We start from the raw sequence: 12,389 nt of genomic DNA, 5'->3' as shown, positions 1-12,389 counted from the left end.
GCGAATAAGGGTTTAATTTTGACACAAATTATGTCAAACAATCTCTTATCGAAAAAACAACGGATGGATCTGGTATTGAAATACGCAATAGGGTAGTGTCTAGGGTCGAAATAATGAAATAATATTTAGTCCGCTTTTTAGATAATCAAAAAATATTGGATACGTATTTTTTCTTTTTTTAATTAAACATAAAATGACAAAGATAATACACTTCAAAAATTAGGAGTGGGGGCCTTTTACGTCACAGTGTCCTGAAAATTGTAGCAACTTGTGACGTCACACTCAACTTTAACACGCTATATCTTCTATAACAAGTTCTGATCCAATTTAAAAAAGAAAAAATACGTATCGCTTAATTTTGGACAATCTACAAGACGGACTAATTATTATTTTTTAGGAAACTAGCCTATTGAACGGCTTTATTGATTTAATGTCTTTGTTAATGTTTTTGAACCTGGAGAAGAACGAAGATATAGGTAAGAGAAGAACGCCTGTGTAATGTGTGCCTGCTGCATAAAAAAATAACTATAGGGCTACCGAATCTTTTCGGCAGTTGACAATTTTCAAGGAAAAATGTATTTTTTGAACTGAATCACAGGAGTGTCAAGTGCATCAAAACGGTCAAATATGGAGGACTACAAACGTCAAATATCTACCTATCTATTTCTCCTGAAACGTCAAAAGCCGGGTTCACGCTTCCAAAACCTTATCTAATAATCCTTCTAATAAGCCTTCTTCTTAAATATCTATAACATCAGTATACCTATTCTACCTATAAGAATATTATATTTTAGGCCTTAGAAACAACTAACCGATTTCAGAAGTTATTAGATAACATAAAATGAATTGTTAATATGTACTTAATATCCTTGGGTTCATTTCATGTCGTGCGTGGCAACACGGTTGACACCGGCGCGGGCGCACGTGGAAACGATTAGATAAAGCCAGCTTTTATTAATGAAATAATTCATAGAATCTCTTTAGTATTTCCTTGTAGTTTTTTTTAATATATACTTAGCTTTTTTATCCTTTTTAGACATTCTAAAACTATCCATGGAGTTTCTTGGATTTTTGTATTTTTACCCTGGTTCCGAAACTGCTGAACGTATCTGAATAATTATTTCACCATTGGGAAACTAGGAAGCTACACTATGCCCGGGTGACATAGGCTATGTTTTATCCCGGAACCGAGTTTTAAACAGCGGGAAAGCGCTAGGAAACAGGAAATGTGTACACATACCAAGGAGCATGAACAACTAGATTTTTATCTTTAACTTCAAATTAATGTAAGAAATTAATTACAATTTGACATTTGAAAAGCATCAAATCGAACAAAATTTAAGTTAGTAGGTATATTATTCTGCAAAAACTGCTATTTCACAAAAAGTACATAAATTGTAAGTCATCATTCAACAATGGCCATTCATAACTTTTCCTTTTTTATACTTTCGCGCTTTTAGAAAAACATGGCGTTGACTTCAATTGTTTTTATTTTCGATGACCAATTGACTATTTTTCCTTACGATTTAAATTATTTTGTACTGACTTCCGCAGGTTTGTCAACGTCCCGTGAAAACTACATAAAAAATATAGCTTGTGTTATTTATTCGGGAAGAGTGTAGCTTTCCAACAGTGAAATCATTTTCAAATCGGTCCAGCAGGTACTTACCATAGGAGCCGATACAAGAATATATTACTTGCCTTTACAGACTTAAGCACACCACTGTTTAAGAGAAAGTTACGCCAATTTTTAAATGATAAAATTTATTATACCATTTCAGATTTCTTAGCAGAAAAAATATAATTTATATGTATAAATGTTTAATTGTAAAATTAGTAGTAAGTTAATAATTGATCTCATATAATATTGTGATTATAAATAATAGATTAATATTAGGTAATAATGTTTATAATAGTAAGTAATAATGTTTGCATGCCGAATGGTAAAATATGGCTGAACTTTATAATTATAAGAACTTTTGTATACCCATATTTGCAAAATAAAAATATTCTATTCTATTCTATTCTATTTACCTTATACTTTTACCCGCTTCCTGTAGGAACTACACCTCGCACCGGGATAAAAAGTACTCTATAGCCTTCCCCCATATTCGAATTTTCGCATACCGCGTACAAATAAACAAACTCTTCAGCTTTATAACATAACAGTTTATATTTATTTCTTCCCAATAAACTTGAATACGGAACCTTAAACAAAATTAATTTAAACATGCTTAACTACCCAAAGTTTGCCTATCAACAGAAATATTTCCATTTAGTCTGTAAGTAGTCGTGTTAATTACACTACGGCATATCTTATCTAAATTACCTGTCTAAGTATTCAAAATTACAGTCAAAATATTGTGGCCTTTTTGAGATAACTGTCCTACCTTAATTTACTATTGAGTCACATGCATCATCGTCAGACTTTTTATCGTCCCACTGCCTGGCAAAGTCCTGGTGGCCTAGTGGGTAAAGAACCAACCTCACCCTTAACGACTGCCAAAGATGTTCAATGACAGTCGGAACCTACAGTTTAACGTGCCCTCCGAAACAGTCACGGTGTCCAAGATATTATTAGAAAGTACATGCAAACCTAGAAAAGTTGCATTGATACTTGAATGGCCTGTAATCGAATCTACACTCATACTCGTCTCGTAGATTTTAAGACTTGAAGAGTCATAATGCATTCTAGGACAATAAAAAAAGTTATCCTGCCATTATGAATGTTGTACGTATACTATTGGTATATGAAAACATTGTTGAAAGGTTCTTCCAACCTACAGACAGACATGTGTTGCTACGGAGTTTGTTGCACCGCTTCTTCTTCCGCAAAACCCATAAGGAATGGAGAAAGGTGGCTGATTTGAGAGGGCTTTGTACATCTTGACGTTCAAGAAGTACTCTTCGACAGCCAAGTTTGAATAAATAAGTTTATTGTTAAAGCTATTTCACATAGAAAGGTTTTCTTTATTTATTTCTTGGGACAACGAACGTTTGACATCTCCACGATAATTTAGGCCATTCCCAGACACACGTCACATTCTGAAACTAACTTACAACATTAAACTTCCTTAGTATTTGACACCTCCGAAACCTAATGACACATGGCCAGTGATAAACTAATTTAAAAAAAGAACACAATTACTTATGGAAGTCAAAATCCAGGGCTCCTATCGTAACCCGACCTTTAAACGATGTTAAAGTAAACAACTGCATTCTTAGAACAATGATGGGGGAGAGAGATAGCTAGTTGGAGTTTTCAATGTGTGCAAAAGAGACGGTACTATAAGAAATATGCATGGCAGATATGTCGCTCTGATATTGTGATTCTAATTGAGAATGTAAGAGGGACTTTAATTTTTATTGTAGTTACACGGCCGTTCCCAGTATTCTATCTACCTGTTAATATGCTTACTACTGATAGAATTTTGACAATATCCCCATACGAGTAATGTCAAATTCCTATCTCCGGCAAGCAAAAGAAAAGATGGATAGGATATTGGAAACAGTCGTAAGTTTGCAAGGATAAATATTTATATTTTTGAACTTGGTTTTTATCGCGACTCTGTTTGTATTTGGGTATTTTAGAGTTTTAGTTGTTACAGTGGCAGAAGAGCTCATGGCTAAGTCAAAGCCACACGGATCGATCATAAGATTAATCAACGCGTGGCGCGATTCGTCGGTGGATGAGTGACCATCTTGTCATAACTGTAGGTCCCGGCTGTCACGGGAACATCTTTGGCAGTCGTTACGAGTAGTCAGCTCCAAGAAAGTCCGACAATGAGTATTACCAAGGGATATTGGGTAACTGTGTTAAGGATTTCAGGTAGGCAGTTGCTCCATGTAAAGCACTAGTACTCAGCTACATCCAGTTAGACTGGAAGCCACCCCAACATAGTTGGGAAAAGACTAAGCCGATGATGAGTAAGAATTTTGATGAATAACTAATTAAAAATACATAATATTTAGAGTTCTAGAGTGGAGACCACGCCTCGGCAAACGTAGTGTAGGACGTCCTCAGGCACGGTGGAGTGATGACTTGCGCAAGACGACTGGCAGGAGCTGGATGCGAGAAGCCGAAAATCGATCTCAGTGGCGTGCACTTGGAGAGGCCTATGTCCAGCAGTGGACTGCTATAGGCTGATGATGTGCTGTGATGATGAATATTTACGAGAAACGACGCAATTATCAGCTACGCAATCAAAGCATGATGTTTTTAAATGTAAAGTTTTTGCGTTGTGACAAATATGACGCATCGTTTCGACCTTAGTTCTAAACAACATTATTATGGTTCATCATTATCAGTTCAGGCGTTAGATAGGTAGGTTATTGTCGATCTTAATATTTTGTCTCTTCTAGAAAAGGTCTTGTGTAGCGGTAGGAAGTGGTTTCATCTGCTTTCTGGGGGAAATACTTCCCGAATAAAGTGTTCCATATCTAGATGTTTCGCAGGATTAAACCCACTTCGAGAGGGAACTGTGTACTTCCTGTACCAGGCTAAAATACAACCATTACACTGTACAGGATTTGGGAGTATGTCACTCTGATATAATGAGGCTTTCTATTCCTGCGTAAATGCTCGTGCACTATAATACGCCCTTTGCAACTAGCTAATCTTCTTATATGAGAACAGCCTCCGTGACCGATAATCGGCTATCGGCTAGGACATCATTTCCTAAAAGCGGGTAACCCATGCTTGTGTGAGTAAATGCTATACACATTATCTTTGTAAGACTCTCTATAATATAAAGCTAAACGCAAAACTGACATTATAACGTTGAAAACAAAAGAACGCCTTTATTTGTATCAACGTTACAATTGTAGTAATTAAACGGTTTCCAAGGCGTGAAAATACGAGTATTTGTGAGTACAATGCGATGCATTTTTGCTGCATCATTGTACATCTGCCGTTAGAATTCATTTGGAGACGGCTGCATTGTTTTAAATGTAATATAATAAAGCCTTTCGGGGAAGCAGAAAAGATAGGGTAAATGCCATAAGGAAGGTTGATCAGGCGCCTTCTTGTACGTCAAGCAACGTACGGTAGGCGTGATCAGTTACAAGAACTAACGAGACTTTCGTATTCCTTGTCAAATCAAAACCAATCTGTCAAAGATTGGTCTATCCGTTGTCATAGACACAGATAGCAGTCAAACTTATAACCACCCTCTTTTCGCGTCTGTGGGTCAGCTAGCCGCAGCTAGTTAATTTCAACAGCGTGTTCGCAGCTATACGAGGGTACAACTTTCCGCATTCGGATAAAAACCGTAGAGCTATTAACCGTCTATTTAGATCTCCAGGATACCACCTGTCTCCATGCCAAACTTCATCTGAATCGGTTGAGCCGTTTTAGTGTAAAAGGGTACCCAAACAAACTCGCTGTCACAATTATAACATTAATGAGGATTTAATGGGATTTACCCAAGTTTTGTGGTAGTCAAAAATTCCAGAATTTAATAAAGTAAATAACAATAATTTACACTTATGGAAAAACATTACCTACATACTTTATAGATTGCAACAGAATGTGTTTTAATTATTACCTAAATTACTAAAACAATAAGCATTAGTCAGTCACCTAGTAGGTAACTAATTTTATCCTACATTTGGCAAAAAATAATACCTAAGTACAATATTGTTTTATTTATTTTATTCTCCGTAACTAAAATTAATATATCAAAATAAACTACCTACTGAAATACAGTAAAACTGATTAAAATGTTCATAAACTTATTCTTGCTCAAGAGGGATACCTATTATGGAATTTCTGGAACTTCCCGGAGCAACATCAGACCTCTATCCCACAGAATACAAGATGTATTCTAAACTTGAATATGTACTGATTTTTTCTAAAATCCAGTTTCATCAAGGAGTAACCAGGTAAAGGAAGTCTGATAGGCAGTTACTCCATGTAAAACACTGGCTGAATCTTGTGAAACGGGAAACAGCTAGTAAATAAATAATAATCAGTTTGACAACCGTCAGATAATTTTATACAAGCGATGTTCTAATTATGAAATAATTTAGTATTGATAATTGCTATCTAAAAATTATGACACTGTACATTACCAATTTAAGAAAGATAAGTAGGTACTTAACAGTAATTAGACACTGAAAGAAACTAGCTATTTTCATACAAGTTCATATATGCATCCCAGGGGAACCTCTTCCCGTACCTGGATAAAATATAGCCTTTGATACATGGGGATAGTGAAGCTATCCAACAGTGAATGAATTTATTCAAATCAGTTCAGTAGTTTTGTAGCCTTAAGAGTATAAATAAAAAATGTTTTCTCTTTATTATATTAGTATAGATTTCATACTCTGTAGTCCTTTTTAAGCATAATTAAGCAATTTAATTTATTATCTAACTAAAGTAAATAACCAGTATCTAACTAACCATTCATTATTTAGTTCCACTTATTAACTTCCTAATACAATATGGTAGACCAAAGATTGCAAAAAAATAAAACTGACTTCAATAATATACCTAAAACCTTGTCTAAAGTCTGACAAATACTATCCTGAAAACCTCATCAAAATCAATTCAGACAAACGTGATATAATTGCACAAAACGAGAACTTCATTTATTTTTAAGTTGATTAAAATAGGTTTTTATCACCTCTAAATTATTATGAACCTCCTTGTACCAGTTAATATTTCTACTATTACTTAACTATATAAATAAGTACCTACATTTATTATTTCAAACTTTATTTTACTTATATAATATTTATGCAATCAGTTATATACTTACTTGAGTAAATACTCATTTCAATATGTCACTATAAAGATTTAAGCTGCTTATAAAACACTAGCTGTTTTCACCTGGTTTCACTCGAGTCCCATGGGAACTACTGCCCGTACTGGGATAATATATAGCCTATGTTACTCGGGAAGAGTGTAGCTTTCCAATGGTGAAAGAATTTTACAAATCGGTTCTGTGGTTTCAGAGCCTTAAGGGTACAAACAAACAAATGAACTAAAAATCGTATTTATTATATTATAAGTATAGATTAATGTGTTCAGAATATTTTTGTTGACAATATTTCTTTACTTTTATCTTGAGAAAGATATGAAAGTTATTTTTAAGTAAATGTGTGATGAAATTTGGGACAAATAATTATGTAAGTCAAGTACATGAATTGATGTTTTGATTATTTATTTTATATTATGTACATCTTGCAGCCACTTTCTTTGTAATTTATTTAAAAAAGAATAAGTCTAATTTTGACCTTATTAATTTGATTTTGTTCTTATGTTTGTTTGTATAGTTTTCTAATGTTAATGTTAATTCTGTATTTTTTCGTATTTAAATTATAATTATGTTTATATCTAATTTAAATAGATTTATTTAGTTCTAGTTACAACTTATGTTTGTAAATGTTGGTTCACCTATAATTGACAATTGTGTAAGCCCTTTACTTGTGACAACTTAGGTACTATTTTTGTCAATTTCTTAAATGCAGCTGTTGATGAAAGAAGCTGTTGAAAGAAGCTGTTGGTATTCCCCTACTAATAAATAATAAAAAAAATATAATCTTCTGTTAGCTAGGTATATCTTGTATTGCTGAGCTCAAAATAAAAATATAAATGATTAAATATCATGATCAATTTTAATTAGTAATTTGCAATTTGGTGATTAAGCAAGTACATTAAAAATACTGTAGACACTTAACAATTCAAGATTGCTAATTATTTGTTGTTTTCAATTCAAATTATCCATTTATTCAGTGTCAAAAACATTGTTTTTTGTTATTTCAAAAGTTTTTTTTAAGTCTATGGAATAGAACAGAAATGTACTAACCAAAACTTTTTGTAAACATGAGAAAATGAAGAAAATAATTCGGAATTTGAATTTTGAAAATAATGAAGTTTGTTTTTGTTTTTTTTTATTTGTTGGATATTTTTGCCCGAAAAGTTTAGCTTGCCATTTAATTATTATTGACAAATAATCTGACATTTTACCTTTCTGACCTTTTGATATAGGTACCAGTTTAAAAACTAAACAGACTGCACAATTTTAATAAAATTATAATTCTAATGGATTAATATTAAACTTTTTTGATAAAATTAGAATTTATCACACTGGCTGAATTTATTTTTATTTTTTGAAGCAGGTATTCCTTTTTCAAATACGTTTTTCTTCAGTTATTCATTTGTCTCATGGTAATGTTTACAGTTGTATGGTGTCAGAGTTCTAAGGTTATGTCAGAGATAGATACAGGAACTCCTTGGTGCAACAGGGTCAATTAAACGCATTCATCGCCGTAGAACTAATAAATAGTGAGTGGAGCCCTACGAGGTCATTGTAGAAAGGTTCCTGGTACTTACAGGAGTGACCGTCCAGGTGAGCGAGGTGCGCCCAGGTCCGTGGCCACAGCTGCAGCATCCAACGCACAATAACACTAGCGGTGCACTTTCACAATCGGAATGCACCAGACGCAACTATCAAACAACTATGCACTAAAAACTTGCACTTAACACAAACATTTTTCATAGGATCGTATCACACAAGTCAACGCTCGCAGAGTCCGTGTTCCTCACCACTAACCCATATTCGGACACTATATTACTGTGTAATCAACGGAATTATTACCAATTTACGGCACCGCACTCGACGTCCGTTCGCCGCCGAGAAAATACTTGTAAAATATTTTTCGAAAGCGCATAGACGCGCCGCGGACCTTTCGAAAATGTATAAAATACGATAGCGCGCTAAATAGGAAAATCGATAAGGCCGTTGGAACGCCGCCGAACCGAAACTAGAATAATAATTTATCAAAAAATGTAATAAAAACGACATTATTTTCTTGTGACGGTTCCGAGCTGTCAGAATTTTCTATGTACAATACGATCTATTTCAGCGGCGCGCTCGGCTCGACCGCCGAAACACTCCTAGCGAGTCGTTCCAATTCGGCCGGGTTGTCGCTGTGTGCGCGCGAAAATCGACTTTATCGGCATCGCCTCTTACGACTTTCCTACATTGCCGCTAATCGCGAAAAATACGAAACGGACTCGAATTTGTTTGTAAAACTTACGACGAGTAGTAATCAGTGGATTGGAAAATTCCAAATAATAAACGGCGAGCGGGCGCGCGGTATCCGTAGAAAGAAACGCGAGACACTGTTTTCGAAACAACATTGGCTCGACGTCATTTTTGGCGTATTTTGAGTTGGATCATGAACGGGAAAACTCGAAAGCGTTCGGTTGAGTAAAAGAGACGGAATATATATTGATGCAAACAAAACTAATCTTTATTGCTACAGATGTTCATACATTATAGTTTGAAATTGGTGTAATTTTATGTGAAAGTGAGTGAAGCCGTACTATTTTGAAGTTTTTTTTCTATAATACGTATAGATAGGCTAGAGAGGAGAACGGCTGTTTTTCTATGTAAAACTGTGTATGTGTGAGTGACTTCCCGTATGTGTAGTTATCGTATGGATGAAAATGGTGTCTGTGTGTGTTTTTGTATTACGTTCATATAAAAATTGTATAGTCGGTGACTCGGCTGACGGAATCAATAATCTAAAAATTCATTTTTATATTTTTGAACGATCAGAAGAGGCAGATAGGTACTTGCCTAGTACGTTTTTTGACGGACTTTGTACTTTGGTCGGTTAGATTTTTCCTAATCTAATAAAGGTTTCCAAACTATGTAGATTGGCGCGTATTTATTCCACGTTAGGTAACTATTTCGTTCTGTAGGTATGCATTAAACAATCAGTTGAATATTCAATAGCTATTAGTACCTATCTGTGTACTTACAAACGATTGTTTGTACATTTGCGCGAGTCTATTTTTAGTTTTTGGTTGTTCTAGATTTTAGTGGTTCCGGGTTCGATATTTAAATTTTGAATTTTGACGCGAACGTGTTTTGTTTGTTTTTGAATCTGAATTTCGAATGTACCTATCTTTTTAATTCTTTTAGGTTCTTGAATTATTTTGACTTTAAATAGAAGATATTAGAGAACTGTTTACCTATAAAAAAATGCGTGTTACTTATACTTAATGCACTTGTTTATTGAGGCATTTTTAAGTTATTGATAAAAATATGAGTAGGCAGGTAAGTACCCACATAAGTTAGCGGTACCTAGATACTTCCTCCTAGTAAAATTCCATTGGCAATTTTTTTTCAGTACGTAACCCATTTACATCTAATATTCGTCATGTAACGTAATAAATAATGACTAATGACAGTTAATTAACCAAGGAGTATGCTCGACACAGGTTTGTTAATGTTAAGGGCAAGAATATCTTAATGGCAGCTTGGCGTAGTGGCTAAAGAGTTTGGTTGTATGCTTCGTGTCGCGGGTTCGATTCCCGCGTCGGGATATTCTTTTGATAGAGAGAAATATGGGTTTTGGTAGAGTGAGATTTGATTGTGAGTAGGTAATTATGTAAAAATATATTTAAATTAAATAATTTAATATTTGTAGCAGACGTAAAAATCATCCTCTAATATCAAACCCACCCAAAACAAAAATGTGAAAGACTGCCAAGTTCGATAATATGGGAATGCTTCGCCTATAAAAGAAGTGAGATCTGAATAAGTACCAAGTTCCATACACATACCTCAGTTAAAAATAGTTACTTTTTAATGATGTTACTTGGCAAGTTTTCATACACCTTGTTATAAACCTACTAAACGCAATGAATCAAGTATTTAATTTTCTATTAAAACTTGCCAAGTAATCATCATTAAAAAGTAACTATTTTTAACTGAGGTATGTGTATGGAACTTGGTACTTATTCAGATCTCACTTCTTTTATAGGCGAAGCATTCCCATATTATCGAACTTGGCAGTCTTTCACATTTTTGTTTTGGGTGGGATTTCATTTATTTTTGTAAGGTTGTTTATTTTATTTTTTTCTTATGATGAAGTTAGTTAAAGAAATGTCTCATTTATACTATCTTTTAGATATTTTAATATGCACTATGTTTTTTACAAAGAAATGAACTAGATTAACTATGACTAGATTTACCAACTGACTGACATGACATGTTATCATATATTATGTTCGTGGATCAAAGTTACACATTTGGCCGTTTTCAGATTTTTACTTTACTTTGACTAAATACAAACCTTTGTACCATTCGAAGATATATTATATAAATATAGATAAATTTAGTTCGTTTTAGTTCCTTAGGGGTATAAATTTACACCGGGTATAAAACACCTTCATTATTTTGAAACCGACTCACACTTGGCCATTTTCAGATTTTTCCCTTTACCTTGACATAAAGACCTACCTCCATGCCAAATTTCAAGTCAATACGACCATTGGAAGTGGTCTAGGTTTTTGATGAGTGAGTCAGTGAATCAGTCAGTCAGTGAGTGTATAGTAAAAATAGCGATTTTCTAACGTCAATATCTCAAGACCTGCTATAGGTATATTAATGAAATTTTGTATTTTAGATAAGTGAGGGGGTCTCAACAGATACTAGAAATTTGATATGCATAAATAAAATAGATTTTGAGTTACAGGGGGGTCGAATTTGGCCCGAAATGGTTCGTGTAATATAACCCACGGCCGGTGTGTCGCCTTTTTTGCTCGAACTTGGCGGACACACTGCCGTGTGTCTAGATTGGCTGCCGATATGACAATGTGTCCCAAACCGCCTCCATTTATTGATAAAAATCCCATTAAACTGAATTCGTGTTTGAGTTAAGCGCAAACAATTAGGTGCCGCACACAGCACGTTTCGATCGATCATACTGCCCCGATTGTCAACTCCACCTGACCGTGGTGCTATCCACCTGGAAAACGGGACGGAGCTCTGGAAACCGACTGGTGGCGGTATCACCACCACACAGCACCAAGTATACAGACTCCGAACGCAGGTCGGCCGAGCAAAGACAATCGGTCCAAGTGGGGTTTCACGGGCGGGGCGGACCTTGGGTGCTTGGCTGCTATGCAGACCATGTCCCACCTCATTGCATGTCCACTGTGCCCTGAAACTTACTCGCGGCAGGACCTAATGAGAGCATTCGGCCGTGACAAAGTGTAGTCTCACTATAAGACATGTCATCGACACGAAAGAACAAGAAGCCCCAAGTAGGATATTAAATGCCTCAGATGTCTCAGCAGTCCAGAAGTGGACGGTATTCTATCGTAGTAACATTTCATTATTATGATACTGTGTCGTACATAGTCAAACAACAATATTGTCACATTGTTTTATTTGAAATGGAGACATTTGAATGGGTAACTAAAATAAATCATCATAAAAATTGTCACTTCTATAGAATTCCACGTAGATGTTATAAGTAGTTTTGGTTTTTCTCAAGGCATTCGTCATTTTGCTTCGAAATGCAACAAAATACTTATGTAAGTAAAGTACCTACGATAGAAATTACCCACCTACTGAGCTGTTTGA

At 34.8% G+C, this 12,389-nt stretch overlaps 1 protein-coding gene across 11 annotated transcripts in view; it reads right to left on the bottom strand.

The window, feature by feature from the left end:
* The window catches only part of LOC110382039 (protein tramtrack, alpha isoform), a 60,486-nt gene extending 51,300 nt beyond the window's left edge, over positions 1 to 9,186 (bottom strand). For 5 of the 11 annotated variants that reach the window (XM_064042813.1, XM_064042814.1, XM_064042815.1 and 2 more), the window contains exon 1: positions 8,339 to 9,015. The gene's annotated coding sequence lies outside the window, so the exon portion shown is untranslated. Of the gene's footprint in view, positions 1 to 8,338; positions 9,018 to 9,045 lie in introns of those variants that run through there. The other 6 variants (XM_064042810.1, XM_064042812.1, XM_064042808.1 and 3 more) reach the window with 5 other exon arrangements.
* Positions 9,187 to 12,389: the final 3,203 nt, after the last annotated feature.

This window comes from Helicoverpa armigera, chromosome 30 (assembly GCF_030705265.1).
Source record: "Helicoverpa armigera isolate CAAS_96S chromosome 30, ASM3070526v1, whole genome shotgun sequence".
NCBI lineage: Eukaryota > Metazoa > Arthropoda > Insecta > Lepidoptera > Noctuidae > Helicoverpa > Helicoverpa armigera.
Note: the sequence above shows the minus strand (reverse complement) of the source record. Positions and strands in the feature narration are given on the sequence as shown.